This window comes from Macrotis lagotis, chromosome 1 (genome assembly GCF_037893015.1).
Source record: "Macrotis lagotis isolate mMagLag1 chromosome 1, bilby.v1.9.chrom.fasta, whole genome shotgun sequence".
Taxonomy (NCBI): Eukaryota; Metazoa; Chordata; class Mammalia; order Peramelemorphia; family Peramelidae; genus Macrotis; species Macrotis lagotis.
In genome coordinates, this window is record NC_133658.1 from 594,509,490 (window position 1) to 594,523,710 (window position 14,221).

General features: G+C 36.9%; 1 pseudogene; it reads left to right on the forward strand.

The window, feature by feature from the left end:
• The first annotated feature begins 4,710 nt into the window (after positions 1–4,710).
• Positions 4,711–5,098, forward strand: LOC141505654 (protein FAM136A pseudogene; annotated as a pseudogene).
• The last annotated feature ends 9,123 nt before the right edge of the window (positions 5,099–14,221 follow it).

Below are 14,221 nucleotides of genomic sequence, written 5' to 3' on the forward strand. Positions count from 1 at the left end.
ATTCCCTTCCAAAGTTCCAAGTGTTCAGAGTTAATAATACTTCAGTGTAAAGTCCACTCAGAAATGCTGTTGGATATAGAACTAAGTTGGAATCAATCCTTCAGGCTCCTGACAGTGAGGGGTGGTTACTGTAAGGATGTGCTTAGAATTGGAAGACTCGATTGTAAACCTCAGTTTTTTTATTTATGAACTGATATACTTGCAAAATGAAGGGCTAGACTAAGATAACCAATGAGTTTCCTTCCTTCCTGATCTTATTTTTGTCCTTCTAGATTTTAAATAAGCAGACCAAAAAAATACCCCAAAAGCCAACAGTCAAGAAAATATAATTCAAGATTGGATAAATTCAGGAGCCTTGAGCTATGTATAGGCAAACAATTTAGGGCGAAGAAAGAGGCACACTTGATCTTTCAAGGGGATTTCAAGGCCCTTGAAGGAAGGGAGGAGAGGAGATTTCTCCCATCTAGAGAATCTTCTTGTCCTTTTTTTTTTTTAGGTTTTTTTTGCAAGGCAATGGGGTTAAGTGGCTTGTCCAAGGCCACACAGCTAGGTAATTAGTAAGTGTCTGAGACCAGATTTGAACCCAGGTATTCCTGACTCCAGGGCCGGTGCTTTATCCACTTCGACACCTAGCCACCCCTCCTCTTGTCCTTCTTTGTCAGTCATTACTTGTGGGTGAATCAGAAAACCTTAGGTTTTTCCTTCTTTGTCAGTCATTACTTGTGGGTGAATCAGAAAACTTTAGGTTTTTTTTTTCTCCAGAAAATCTGAAGTTCACCTTCCAAGGGGGGAAAATTCTGCTCCAAATTGGTTGACTTACCTTGTAAGATAACAGGGGATCAGACTATCCTTAGCAGAGTCCAAAGAGGAATAATCTTTTTTTAAAAAATTCAGTTATTTTGAATTTTACAATATTTCCCCTAATTTCACTTCCTTCCCCTCACCTCCCCACAGAAGACAGTCTGCTAGTGTTTACATTGTTTCCATGATATACATTGATCTAAGTAGAATGTGATGAGAGAGAAATCATATCCTTAAGGGAAAAAAATAGAGTATAAGAGATAGCAAAATTGCATAATAAGATAATGTTTTCTTTTTTAATTAAAGGTAACAGGTTTTGGTCTTTGTTCAAACTCCGAAATTTTTTCTCTGAATACAAATGGTATTCTCCATTGCAGACAGCCCAAAATTGTTCCTGGTTGTTGCACAGATGGAATGAGCAAATCCATTAAGTTTGATTATCAGCCCCATGTTGCTGTTAGAGTGTACAATGTTTTTCTGGTTTTGCTTATCTCGCTCAGCATCAATTCATGCAAATCCCTCCAGGCTTCCCTGAATTCCAATCTCTCCTGGTTTCTAATAGAACAATAGTGTTCCATGACATACATATACTACAGTTTGTTAAGCCATTCCCTAATTGAAGGACATTTACTTAATTTCCAATTCTTTGCCACTACAAACAGGGCTGCTATTAATATTTTTGTACAAGTGATGCTTTTACCCTTTTTTGTAATTTCTTCAGGGTATAGACCCAGTAGTGGTATTGTTAGGTCAAAAGGGTATGCACATTTTTGTTGCCCTTTAGGTGTAATTCCAAATTGCTCTCCAGAAAGGTTGGAAGAGTTTACAGCTCCACCAACAATGTATTAGTGTCCTAGATTTCTCATATCCCCTTCCAACATTGGTCAAATTTTTAAAAAGTTTATAAAATTATAAAGAATGAACTTTATCTCTAAAGAAGAAATATGAGAGGAATATGACCTCTTCATATTTTATGTCTTTGCAGAGGTGTGTGTGTGTGTGTGTGTGTGTGTGTGTGTGTGTGTTTCCAAAGAGTGGAACATTTGAGATTTTTTTGATGTGTTGATCAATTTATTGTTGTTTCCTCTTTCTTTTTTTCTTCAAAAAATTCTTTGTTTTATGGCATGACTCTCTGTGAGAGAGTAGTGAAGAAGTTATATGAGAGGAATTAAAAAAACCCCAGAAGATGTCAATAACAACTTATTTTCAATAATTCTAGGATCCACTTTTAAGTATCTAAGGTGTTCAGGAAGAAAATGCCGAGAGAAAGCTCAAATAATTCAAATTTGACGTGCTCAATTGATGTGAGCATCTACTATGTAAAAAGCACTTTGCCTACAGATATAGTCATGATACATATCATGCTTTCAAGAAATTTACAGTATCAAAAAGGGAAAACATAAAGAGTGTCACTGCTAGTGGCAGCTAAGTGGCGTAGGGGATAGGGCACCAGCCCTGGAGTCAGGAGGACCTGAGTTCAAATGTGGCCTCAAACACTTAATAGTTATCTAGTTGTGTGACCTCAGGCAAGTCACTTAACCCCCTTGCCTTGCCAAAAAAAAGTGTCTCTGCTTATTTTATCTCTTTGGATTGCTTTCCTCTAGTCCAAAGGACTTGAATCATGAAGAGTGTGGTAATACAGAATATTTAAAAGAGAAACACCTTCAGAATCAGAAAGATTCATGTCCTACCACTGACACATGCTGGTTGTAGACTCAGGAAAGGTCATTTAATATCTCAGTGATCCAGACAGAAGTTGCATAAAAGTGACCTATCTATATCAGTAAAGGAAATTTCCTCAAAAGGAGGTTACTATATCTTTGAAATCATATGGCCCCAAATCAAATGCAACTACCTTTCTCTCCTCAAAAATTGGCACAAAAAGTTCTCTTGAACATGCTTATGAGTGTTGACCAGTAGCTTGAATAGAATGTTGTTTGGTAGGCAATTCATGTAATGAACTCAATTAATTAAACTGCCTTGCTGAATAGTTAGAATAGTGGCAAGCTGTCTCATATAGCTGAAGGAAGTATGATGGAGAGATGGAGTGGGAAAGGATGAATTGCTCCATAAAGAGGTGGACCTGAATTGAACCTCAAAGGAATGCAAGTAGTTCAAGTCATGAAGAAGTGACAAGAGTCAGTGGCCCCCAAAGTCACAAAATTGGACAACTAGTCACAGCCATAGTGCCAGAGGGAGTACGGCAGAACATTGCAATATATGAAAATTTTTTTTTAATCTAGGGATTGTAAGTAAAATTGGAGTATTTGTTGTGGGAAATTCTGGGATACTACAAAATTTCAATTTATTGTGATTAGAATATTTAAGTATATACAATGGCTATGGATTTTGCTTCTATTTGACAAATTTTGATCATTGAGTTTTGAAAATTGAGGAGTTGACTTTAGTCTACTAGGCTGTTCACTAAGAGAGATTTTCCAAGATTTCTGAATAGGGATTTATACCAAGAGAAGTATAACACCATTGAAGAGATGACTCCAGACACTGGAATTAGTTGCTTGAATCTAGGCAGGCATAGGCAGGGATGGGGAACCTCCAGCCTTTGGGTCATATTAGCTTGATGCTACCAAAGCAACCTCAGACAGGACTCAAAATTCAACAAATCTAGGAGTTTTTTAGAGTAAATTAATTAAATATTTGACTACAAAAAATCCATGAATGATGTTATGAATATCCAAATGACCCTTGGCAGAAAAAAAGGTTCCCTATTCGATTTGGAGTCTATTATGGACTCCTTCCTTTTTTCTCTTGGAATCCCCCCCCCTTTTTTTAAGACAGCCCAAGTGCCATCTCTATGAAAACTTTATCTTCACTTGCTAGTGCTTTCCCTTTCCAAACTACCTTGAGCTCATTTTGTACACTTTATGTGTTATTTTCTCCTTGTTTCTCTTCTTCCTTGTTGATATACTTATACATTGGTTTAATATTTTAAATATTGATTAATAATTAATGATATTTAATTGAGATATTACATGTAATGATATATTTGTAGAGCAAAGCACAGTGCCTAGACTTTAGTAGTAGACTTTACTTTTCTTGTCTTTCCCTTCCCTCACTTCTTCATGTATTTTTACTTTCTCCTCATTAAGATGCTAAATTTCTTAAAGACTAGAATCATTTCATTTTTGTTCTTTGTAGTCCATTGCTTAAGCAAAATAAGCCTGTAGTTATTGACTATTGATTTCATTTGATTTATTGATTCCCACTGACCTTTATATCTAAGCAAGAGTCAATGATAACACTAAGATTAATTGATATTCAGCTTAGAAAAAATGTAACACTCAATGGAACATAAATGTATTTTCAGAAAACTTTAATGGAAGTGTATTGTAGAAACCTCTATGTTAATTAAATAGCCAAACATTTTTCTGAACTTAGTCAGGTTTAATGCCTGGTCCATGTTCTATGCATTGTGTGTTTATATTGAGACTAAAGGGTGACTTGTACTTACATAATTCATAGTTGCCTATAGAAGACATCAATGTCTTGATTGAACTTGAACTGTGATGACTGGTCTGAGTAAATATTAATGCCCTGGTTAATGCTGGGGGTGGGAGTAGGCAACTGTTGTTTTTTTAATTTTAATTAATTAATTTATTATTCCAACTACATGCAAAGATAGTTTTCAACATTCGTGTCTTTGTAAGATTTTGAGATTCACATTTTTCTCCCTTTCTCTGTCCTTCCCCTTCCCTTGACAGCAAGTAATCTGATACATGTTATGTATGTCTAACTATGTTAAATATATTTCCATATTAGTTATGTTCTGAAAGAGGAATCAAAATAAAAGGGAACAAAAAAACCACAAAACATAAAACAAGTATTTAAAATGGAAAACAGGCCAGAGCCCTTGGGTCTTTTAGGGAAGGGCTCAGGGCTGGAGGTGGGATGGGAGTGTACACCATAGCAGAGTCCCAGCAACTGTGGGTGCAGGAAACAATGGTCATCATGGTGAAAGGGCTGGAGCAGAAGAATATCAAGATGCAGGGTACCATGTTCCAGTGCAGCATCAGCTGCTATGAGCATATTCAGGCCTCCATGCCCCCTTGGTCCAGGTCCAGGTCCTTGTGATCTGGAGAAATTCTAGGACTGTCTGGCTCAACACGCCATGAACTGCAATGACAAAGCCAGAGACTTAATGGATGCCAGGAGCAAGGAGCAGCAGGTGAAAAGGCATCTAGAGTCCTGTGTGACCAAATGTGTTGATGACCAGATGCACCCCATCCCTACCATGACCAAGAAGATGAAGGATTCCATAGTATCTATTTTGAAATAGTTTTCTATGGAAATGGGAGAATTTCATGGAAATTTGGAATGGAAGAATGGTTCTACTTGTAAAAATGTATGGAAATTGTAATCTTTCAGTGAAAATTTAAGAATGAAGAAATTGAATTTTGAGAATTTTGCATCTGCCTGTGGGCTCTGTTGGATCCATTATGTTTTAGCCCATAGGTGAAGAAATGGGAGAAAGTGGTGCTCAGATATGAATTGGAGGTAGTATAGAGGGCTAATAATGCCAGGTCTATCCTTCAGTGAAGATGATCCCTATTCTGTTGGTTGGAGCCTTTAATGGCTTTCAGCTGATTCAGAGGTATTCTGTTCCTAGAAGCTGGAATAACGCTTTGGGTTTTTAGGTATTAGCAGTTCTCCCCAACCTACCTCCTATCTAGTATGAATTCCTGAGGAAGCTGTCCGCTGTTGTTTTGTACCAACTTCATATCCACTTGAGTGAGCCATTTCCCATAGACCATAAGCTGCAGTCATAAGTTCACGACTGATTGGAAAAGAGAAACAAAGTTGTGCTTTTCTCTCAAGTATAAGAACCCAGCATTCAGAGGGAAGTATGGGGAGAGGGTTGTTTGGGTGGAGCATTGATCTTTCTTTTGATGAAGACAGTGCTCACACGAGCTTTCAAAGCTGGGATACCAAACAAGAAGATAAAAGGGAAATTTCCCACCAGGCATATAAAGCTTTGGTTCCTTCACTTTGGTGTCTCTAGGACTGTTGCTCAGATTACCTTTTCTTGCCCTTCTGGAAGGCACACTAAAGTGTTTTTTTGAGACTAATATGAAACAATTTTGAGTCAAGGTTAAAGAATGATTCCCTTTGCAGAGCAATTTTAAGCTTCTTTGCTTAATGGAATGACAATTGACTTGTTTGGGGAAAAGTTCATTTCCCCCAAACAGAAAAAATGTGATACCTGACCCTGGACTTGATGACTTGCCCTCTTCAACAGAAACAATTTGTTCAGAGAACTCTCTTAGGGCAGAAAAGGCAAGGGAGAACTTTTTTATACTCCAGAGTACAGGAGACAGCTAACACCAATTATTCAGTTATAATTGTTGGTTAAAACTTCAAGCAACATGTTAGTACCAGGAATTGTGTTGTCAAAGATCTTGTTCTCTTTATACCAACATCTTACTGAATACAATTAGCATAGCCTTCCTGTTCAGTCTTTCAAGATTATGTCTATTTTCCTAGTGGTTTGATTAAAAAGTAGTTTGATTTTTTTAACTTCCAAAAAAATGGAAAATAACATGCCTTGGTCTTCATTTAGATTCCATACTTCTTTCTCTGGATGTGTATGATATTTTGTAAGTAATTGTTTGAACATAAGTGTTTACTAAGAAGTCTAGATCAAGTGCAAGAAATAGGAGACAGGCATGTTTAAGAAGTAGTGGGATAAGCTGAAACAAAATCAAGATTAAAAAAGACAAAAAAGATTGGAGTTTTTTGTTTCTGACTCAAAAGGCCAGTGGGAAACCAAGAGAGAAACTATGTTGGGCTATGAGATTTGGATCTAGAGATCAGAGGGTCACTCCAACTGTCCCCAACTCTCACATTGCATTTCTGTACCAAATAGTGCTAGAATTTTTTTTTTTTTTTTTTTTGCTGCAACCATTTCCTCTTCTCACAAGCTTCAAAGTGATTGAGCCAGTTTTTAAGATTGCAATAACCAGGTGATATTGCTGGTAGTTCAGTTATGAATGTTCAGAATAACTCTTTTTTTTTTTTAGGTTTTTGCAAGGCAAATGGGGTTAAGTGGCTTGCCCAAGGCCACAGAGCTAGGTAATCCAGTCTGAGACTGGATTTGAACCCAGGTACTCCTGACTCCAGAGCCGGTGCTTTATCCACTGTACCACCTAGCCAGCCTCCTCAGAATAACTCTTTTATGAAGGAATTTCCCTTGTCATTTCAAAGGGGTGCTATTTTCTAAATTATTTTACCCACCTCTTCTGAGGCAAAGCCACCTTTGCTCAAGAAGATTTAAGCAAGAGAAATTTAAGAGAATGATTAACTACTGTGTGGTTCAGAAACACCAGATAAGTCAAGTTCAAACTGATTTTTCCCTCTACTTATAGTCACTGAAAGAAAAACTGTTAATGAACTGAGCACATTTTTAATGAACAGATATCAATAGAAACACACAGTAACATAAGAAACACAATTTCTATTCCTAGTTACATTTGTTCATCCACAGCCCCAAATTCATGTTTAATTTAGATCAGTTGTTCAATTGTTGTTCAGTTGTTTCAGTTGTCTTTGATTCTTCATGATTCCATTTGTTGTTATTTGACTAAGATCCTGAAGGGCTTTGTCATTTTCTTCTCCTATTCATTTTACAGCTGAAGAACCAGGGTTAAATGACTTGTTCGGGGTCAGCTAATAATTTGAATTCTGGAAGATGAATCTTCCTGATTCCAGTACTCTAAATACTGTAATACCTAGATGCCCCCAATTTAGATAAAAAAAAAATTACATCACCTTTTTTTGTTGTTGTTGTTGCTGCTGCTATTATTACTCTTTTAAGACTGAATCTTACTATTTAAGCCAATCTGGGCAATTGCAAGGACTGCTGACCCCCCCCCCCCCCCCCCAATCCCAGGCCCCACTACTGATTAGAAACAGAGTTCTGCCCTACTTTATTTCCAACTTGGCTCCATTTGCTACTCCTTAGGCAACCTGGTTGCTACCCTGCCCTTTTCTGGAATTCTCTACAGTTATGATAGAATTAGAGCAGACATCCAATTACATTAGGCCACTGCAGCTCAGAACTCCTGCACTCAAGAAATTCACACATAGTAGAGATTAAAAGCATGAGGAACCACATCAATTTAAACAAGAATCTGTAAAACAACATTAACACTGACAGCCTTGGGGTGGCTAAGTGGCATAGTGAATAGAGCACCATTCCTGGAGTCCGGAGTACTTGAGTTCAAATTCGACCTCAGACACTTAATAATTACCTGACTGTGTGGCCTTAGGCAAGCCACTGAACCCCATTGCCTTGCAAAAAACCAAAAAACCAAACCAAACCAACAAACAAAAAAACCATTGACAGCCTTTAGTCAAATCATTATGTCCATGAAATTGTATGTGTTTCAAGTTGCATTGACCTTTCATGTATTGTGGAGGATCTCTTCTCAAAAGTCACTGACTTGCAGGAACCTGGGTCTAGTATATCCACCCCAAGGAACTTCCTCTCTTTTTTCTAGCAAGAAGCATTTCTAAACTCATTTCCCATTGCTGAGGATAGTTATTCTCAGATAAAAGGGTCTATTGACTAATTTCTGGTCAATTCTTTCAAAATGACCTCTCAAGCAAGAGATCAGGAATTTTTGGGAAGGCTAGTTTTGATGCAAAGTATCTAGTACATATTAGGTATCAATGTTAATTGGTTGAGTTGTGATCATATAGTCCTATACTTGAGGATCAACTAACTTGTCCCCAGCCTCAATATCTCTAAACACATTCAAAATAAATCAATACTGTGAAAAATACCAAAATTATCCCTTTTCACCAGTTGAGAGTCTCTGGATAGTTGCCAGGTACATGGAATTCCCAGAATATCTGGGAGCCATCAAGTTACTGTTCGCAGAGTGGGCCCCTTGACTCAGGCTATCTGCTTCCTGATGCTAAAAACGAGCTAAGGAAAATTTACCTGTTATTCAGACTCTTAGGGTTAGGCAAAATCTCCCTTGCTGTCTAATGTACTTGGAATCACCAGTGTCCTGGTGCTGTGAGAAATTGGCTTATTTTCTCAACAGTAGCTGACTTAAAGATGCTAAAGGAAGAGTTTATAGTTTAATAAAATTTACCATCTACAACATGGAAGTTTAGGTGGCCACCCAAAGTATCATGAAAAGTCAACACAAATTGATTTGGCTTTTCTCTCAAGTGGTTAGATTTTGTGACCTTAATCAGAAGTCAGCAAGGATGGGACAACTTTTCAAACAAAAGATTCCCATAAGGGCTTAAAAGGTACTTTACCTTTATTTAGTCAACCATGGAAGTCTTTTGAAGAAAAGGATTATTAGTCCCAGGCTGGGTTCCCAAGAGGCAAAAGAATTTGTGTAAATAGTACCATTAAGCTTATTATTTTTTAAAAATTTTTTTACATTTTTTTTGGCTAGGCAATGGGGTTAAGTGACTTGCCCAAGGTCACACAGCTAATTAGTAAGTGTCTGTGGCTGGATCTGAACTCAGGACCTCCTGACTCCAAGGCTGGTGCTCTATCCACTGTGCCACCTAGCTACCCCCATTAAGCTTATTTTTGAATAATATTTTACAATTTTTAACATTTACTTTAAAAATTTGTGAGTTCCAAATTCTCTCTTTTCTTTCCTCTCTTCCTCCTCATTGAGAGGGCAAACAATTTGATATAGGTTATATGTGTGCAATAATGCAAAGCATATTTACAAAAAAATCTTTCAAGAAATTGAAATATAGTATCTTTCAATCTGTATTCAGATTTCATTAGCTATTTCTCTGGAAGTGGATAACATTTTTCATTATGAATACTTTGGAATTGTATTGCTGATCAATTATTGTATTCTTTTTTTATTTAAATATTTTATTTGTTTATCCAACTACATGCAATGGTAGTTTTTACCAGTCATTGTTTTGTAAGGTTTTGAGTTTTGCTGTTTTTCTCTCACTCTCCCCCCTCTCCCTGACAGAAAGCAATCTAATATAAGTTCTATATTTATAACAATGCTAACCATAGATCAATATTGAACATGTTATGAGAGAAGTTGATTAATGTATCCTTGAGAATAGTTATGTAACTCAGGGTTGATAAAATATTATTATTGTGCAAAATGTTCTCCAGATTCTACTCCTTTCCTTCTTATCAATTCACATAAGTCTTTCCAGGTTTTTCTAAAATCACCCTGCTTGTAATTTCTTATTGCACAATAGTATTTCATTACATTCATATAGTACAGTTTATTCAGCCTTTTCCCAATTGATGGATGTCCCCTCAATGTACAATTCTTTGCCATTATGAAAAGAACTGCTATAAATATTTTTGTACAAATAGGTTCTTTCCCCCTTTTGTTGGATCTCTTTGGGATACAAATCTAGTTACTGGTATTTCTGGATCAAAGCGGATATACTGTGTTATAGTTTTTTAAATTTTTAAATTTTTTATTTTTTATTGATATTTTATTTTCCAGATATTCATCCATATGTATATGCGTATTTTTAAGTTATATAATTTCCTTCCATTCTTCCTTCCCATCCCCCCTCCCCTCAGCAGCGAGCAGTCAGGTGAATATTGTACATTGTGTTATAGCTTTATGACCATAATTCCAAATTGCTCTCCAGAATGGTTGGATCATTTCACAACTTCACTTCATTAATGTCCCAGTTTCCTCATATCCCTTCAACATATATCATTTTCCTTTTTTGTCATATTACCAATCTGAAAGGTGTGAGGTGGTACCTCAGGGTTTACTTTAGTTGGCATTTCTTTAGTCAATAGTGTTTTAGAACATTTTTATCTGATTTTAGAACATTTATATAATACTGCTTTAAATATATTATTGTTTAATAATATTATACTATTCTATACCCATGCTGTTTCGTGTGTGTGTGTGTGTGTGTGTGTGTGTGTGTGTGTGTGTAGAGAGAGAGAGATTTGAACTGTCAGAATCTCCTTCAATGTGACTTTTCCCTAAAACAATTTGAGGTAATATTTATAGGAATTTTAGACAGGGAAAAGATCGTAATATTTTAAAATATGTTTTTGGGTTAGCATTCCAGAATAATCAGAACTTAGATTGTGGGTTATTTTCCTTAAAGGACTAAAAAGAGTTCCTTTTTGTGACTGATATCTTAACCTTGAATACAAAAGAGAGCAGTGTTCTAAGGAGGTGAAGCAAAGATATTCTAGACAAAAGTTTGATTATCATTTTACTCCATTTCCTTAAGAAACACCTTAGTTTTTGTTCTACTGACTTTCCCAAAGGGTTATTCTGGAAAGGGTTTTGGGTTAGAGAAATATTTCTTTTTTTAAAGTTTTCTTTATTATTTTTCCCCAGTTAATGTAAAGGTAGTTTTCAACATTGATCCATTTGCAAGTTTATGAGTTCCACATTTTTCTACCAACCTCCCTTCTTTTCCTTCTCCCCATGGTAAGAGTTGTACATATACAATCATGTTTAACATATTATTTTTTAAAGATTCTATAGAAAAAGGAAAGGAGTTTTTTTTAAAAACATGCTTCTATACAAACATAAAGAAAAAACTTATTAAAATATCTAAAAATAATGTGTGTAGGAATGTATTCATTCTCTAGTAAGCAACATAAATCAACTTGGGTACTTGCATTTACATATCTTTCAGGAATCATACTATCTTTATATACTTCTTTTTAATTTTTTAATTTTTTTGCAGGGCAACGGGGTTAAGTGGCTTGCCCAAGGTCACACAACTAGGTAATTATTAAGTGTCTAAGACTGGATTTGAACCCAGGTACTCCTGACTCCAGGGCCAGTGCTTTATCCACTGTGCCACCTAGCAGCTCCCTCATTTCTAAAATATAAAGAGAACTGAATCATATTTTTTTTAGGTTTTTTTTTTTGGTAAGGCAATGGGGTTAAGTGACTTGCCCAAGGTCACACAGCTAGGTAATTAGTAAGTGTCTGCAGTGGGATTTGAACTCAGGTCCTCCTGACTCCAGGGCCAGTGCTCTATACACTGTGCCACCTAACTGCCCTGTCTAATGAAATTTAAATGCAGCCTCCATTAGGTATAAGAAACATCAGTATTAAGTATGGCTTTTTGTAATTCTCTTTGCTTGTGTGTTGAGTTGATGGTTAATCTTTGAAACAGTCACTTGTGGTTACATAAATCTTCATGTCAAAAGTTCAGTGTTTTTCTTTTTCTTTTTTTAGTAACTTCCTTAAAAAAAGTTTTGTTCCTCTCTATTTTTTGCCCCTATGTAGCCAACTCTAAGATAACAGGAACTTCTTGCTCCTCCTTGGTCCCCATCCCCCCCCCCCCCCCAAAATAACAGTACCTTTTTTTTTTTTTTAGGTTTTTGAAAGGCAAAGGGGGTTAAGTGGCTTGCCCAAGGCCACACAGCTAGGTAATTATTAAGTGTCTGAGGTCAAATTTGAACCCAGGTACTCCTGACTCCAGGGCCGGTGCTTTATCCACTGCTGCCACCTAGCCACCCTGACAACAGTAATTTTTGTCAAAGTTATTCTCAGGATAGTTATTAGTACTTAATCTGAGCAGATTTCATATACTGTTACTTTTCACTTGAAATCTCCATGTCTGTAATAAAATCTTTCAATACACCCCATTTTAATATTCATCAGGTGAGCATTAGGTTTTGTTTTTAATGTTTACTGGTGTTGAAGTAATGTTTATTGTAGAATGTAGGGTGTGCTCAAGGAAGACTAGTACCTCTCATGAGAAGTGCTTTCCACCTTTGATGTTCACCTGAGCAACCCAGCTCTCATCTGTGGCCCTAAGAAACTATAGCCTGCACAGCAGGCAGTTTAGAGCTTGGTTAGATATTAAAGACACCAAGGTCATCCACTGTATCTAGAGCCATCACTAATTGTTTTGACTTTGTCTTGCCACTGGATCATGATGACTTGGGAAGAGAGAGTGAGGCCAATGACTTCATGCAACTCTGCCTTATTTAAATTCAATTTATGCAAGAATCAAAAGACATCATCTATAGGTTATGTGACATGAAGAGGTTATACTCCAAGAATTCAAGGATGCCTCCATTGTCCATCTCTATATAGGTAAAGGGAATAGATTGACCTGTGAACACAAGGATGTTTCTCTTTTAGCCATTGCTGTCAAATTCTTGCCAGAATCCTTCTCAATAGGATGATCCTTCACCTGGAAGATGGTCATCTCCCTGAGAACCAGCCAGTGTGGCTTCAGAAAGGGTTGAGGAACAGTTGATAAGGTATTTGCTGCCTGAAAACCCCAGGAAAAATGCCAGAAACAGAACAGAGGTCTGTATACAATATTTGTAGATCTGACTAAAGTCTTTGATGCCAATAGTCATGAGGTTTATGGAAAATTATATAAAAATTTGTTTGTCTGGAGTTCATCTGTATTGTACATCAGTTTCATGACTGCATGCTTGACCAGGTTCTACATAATGGATGATGTTCTTTAGTTTTCCCAGTTACCAATGGAATGAAACAAGCATTTATCCTTGCCCCCATACTTTTTTTTTGAGAGTTCAAAGCTAAACTTTTTTTTAAAGCAATAGAATGTTTATTAAAGATATTATTTGAGTTTTACAGTTTTCCCCCAATCTTGCTTCCCTCCCCTCACCCCCACCCCACAGATAGCACTCCATCAGTCTTTACTTTGTTTCCATGTTGTACCTCGATCCAAATTGGGTGTGATGAGAGAGAAATCATATCCTTAAAGAGAACAGAATTCTCAGAGGTAACCAGATCAAACCATAAGACATCTGGGTTTTTTTTTTCCAAATTAAATGGAATAGTCCTTGTACTTTGTTCAAACTCCACAGCTCCTTATCTGGATACAGATGGTGCTCTCCTTTGCAGACAGCCAAAAATTGTTCCCAATTGTTGCACTGATGGAATGAGCAAGTCCTTCTAGGTTGAACATCACTCCCATGTTGCTGTTAGGGTGTACAGTGTTTTTCTGGTTCTGCTCATCTCACTAAGCATCAGTTCATGCAAATCCCTCCAGGCTTCCCTGAAATCCCATCCCTCCTGATTTCTAATAGAACAATAGTATTCCATGACATACATATACCACAGTTTGCTAAACCATTCCCCAAATGAAGGACATTTACTGGATTTCCAATTCTTTGCCACCACAAACAGGGTTGCTATAAATATTTTTGTACAAGTAATGTTTTTACCCTTTTTTCCTCATCTCTTCAGGGTATAGACCCAGTAGTGGTATTGCTGGGTCAAAGGGTATGCACATTTTTGTTGCCCTTTGGGCATAGTTCCAAATAGCTCTCCAGAAGGGTTGGATGAGTTCACAGCTCCACCAGCAGTATAATAGTGTCCCAGATTTCCCACATCCCTTCCAACAATGATCATTATCCTTCCTGGTCATACTGGCCAATCTGAGAGGTGTGAGGTGGTACCTCAGAGAA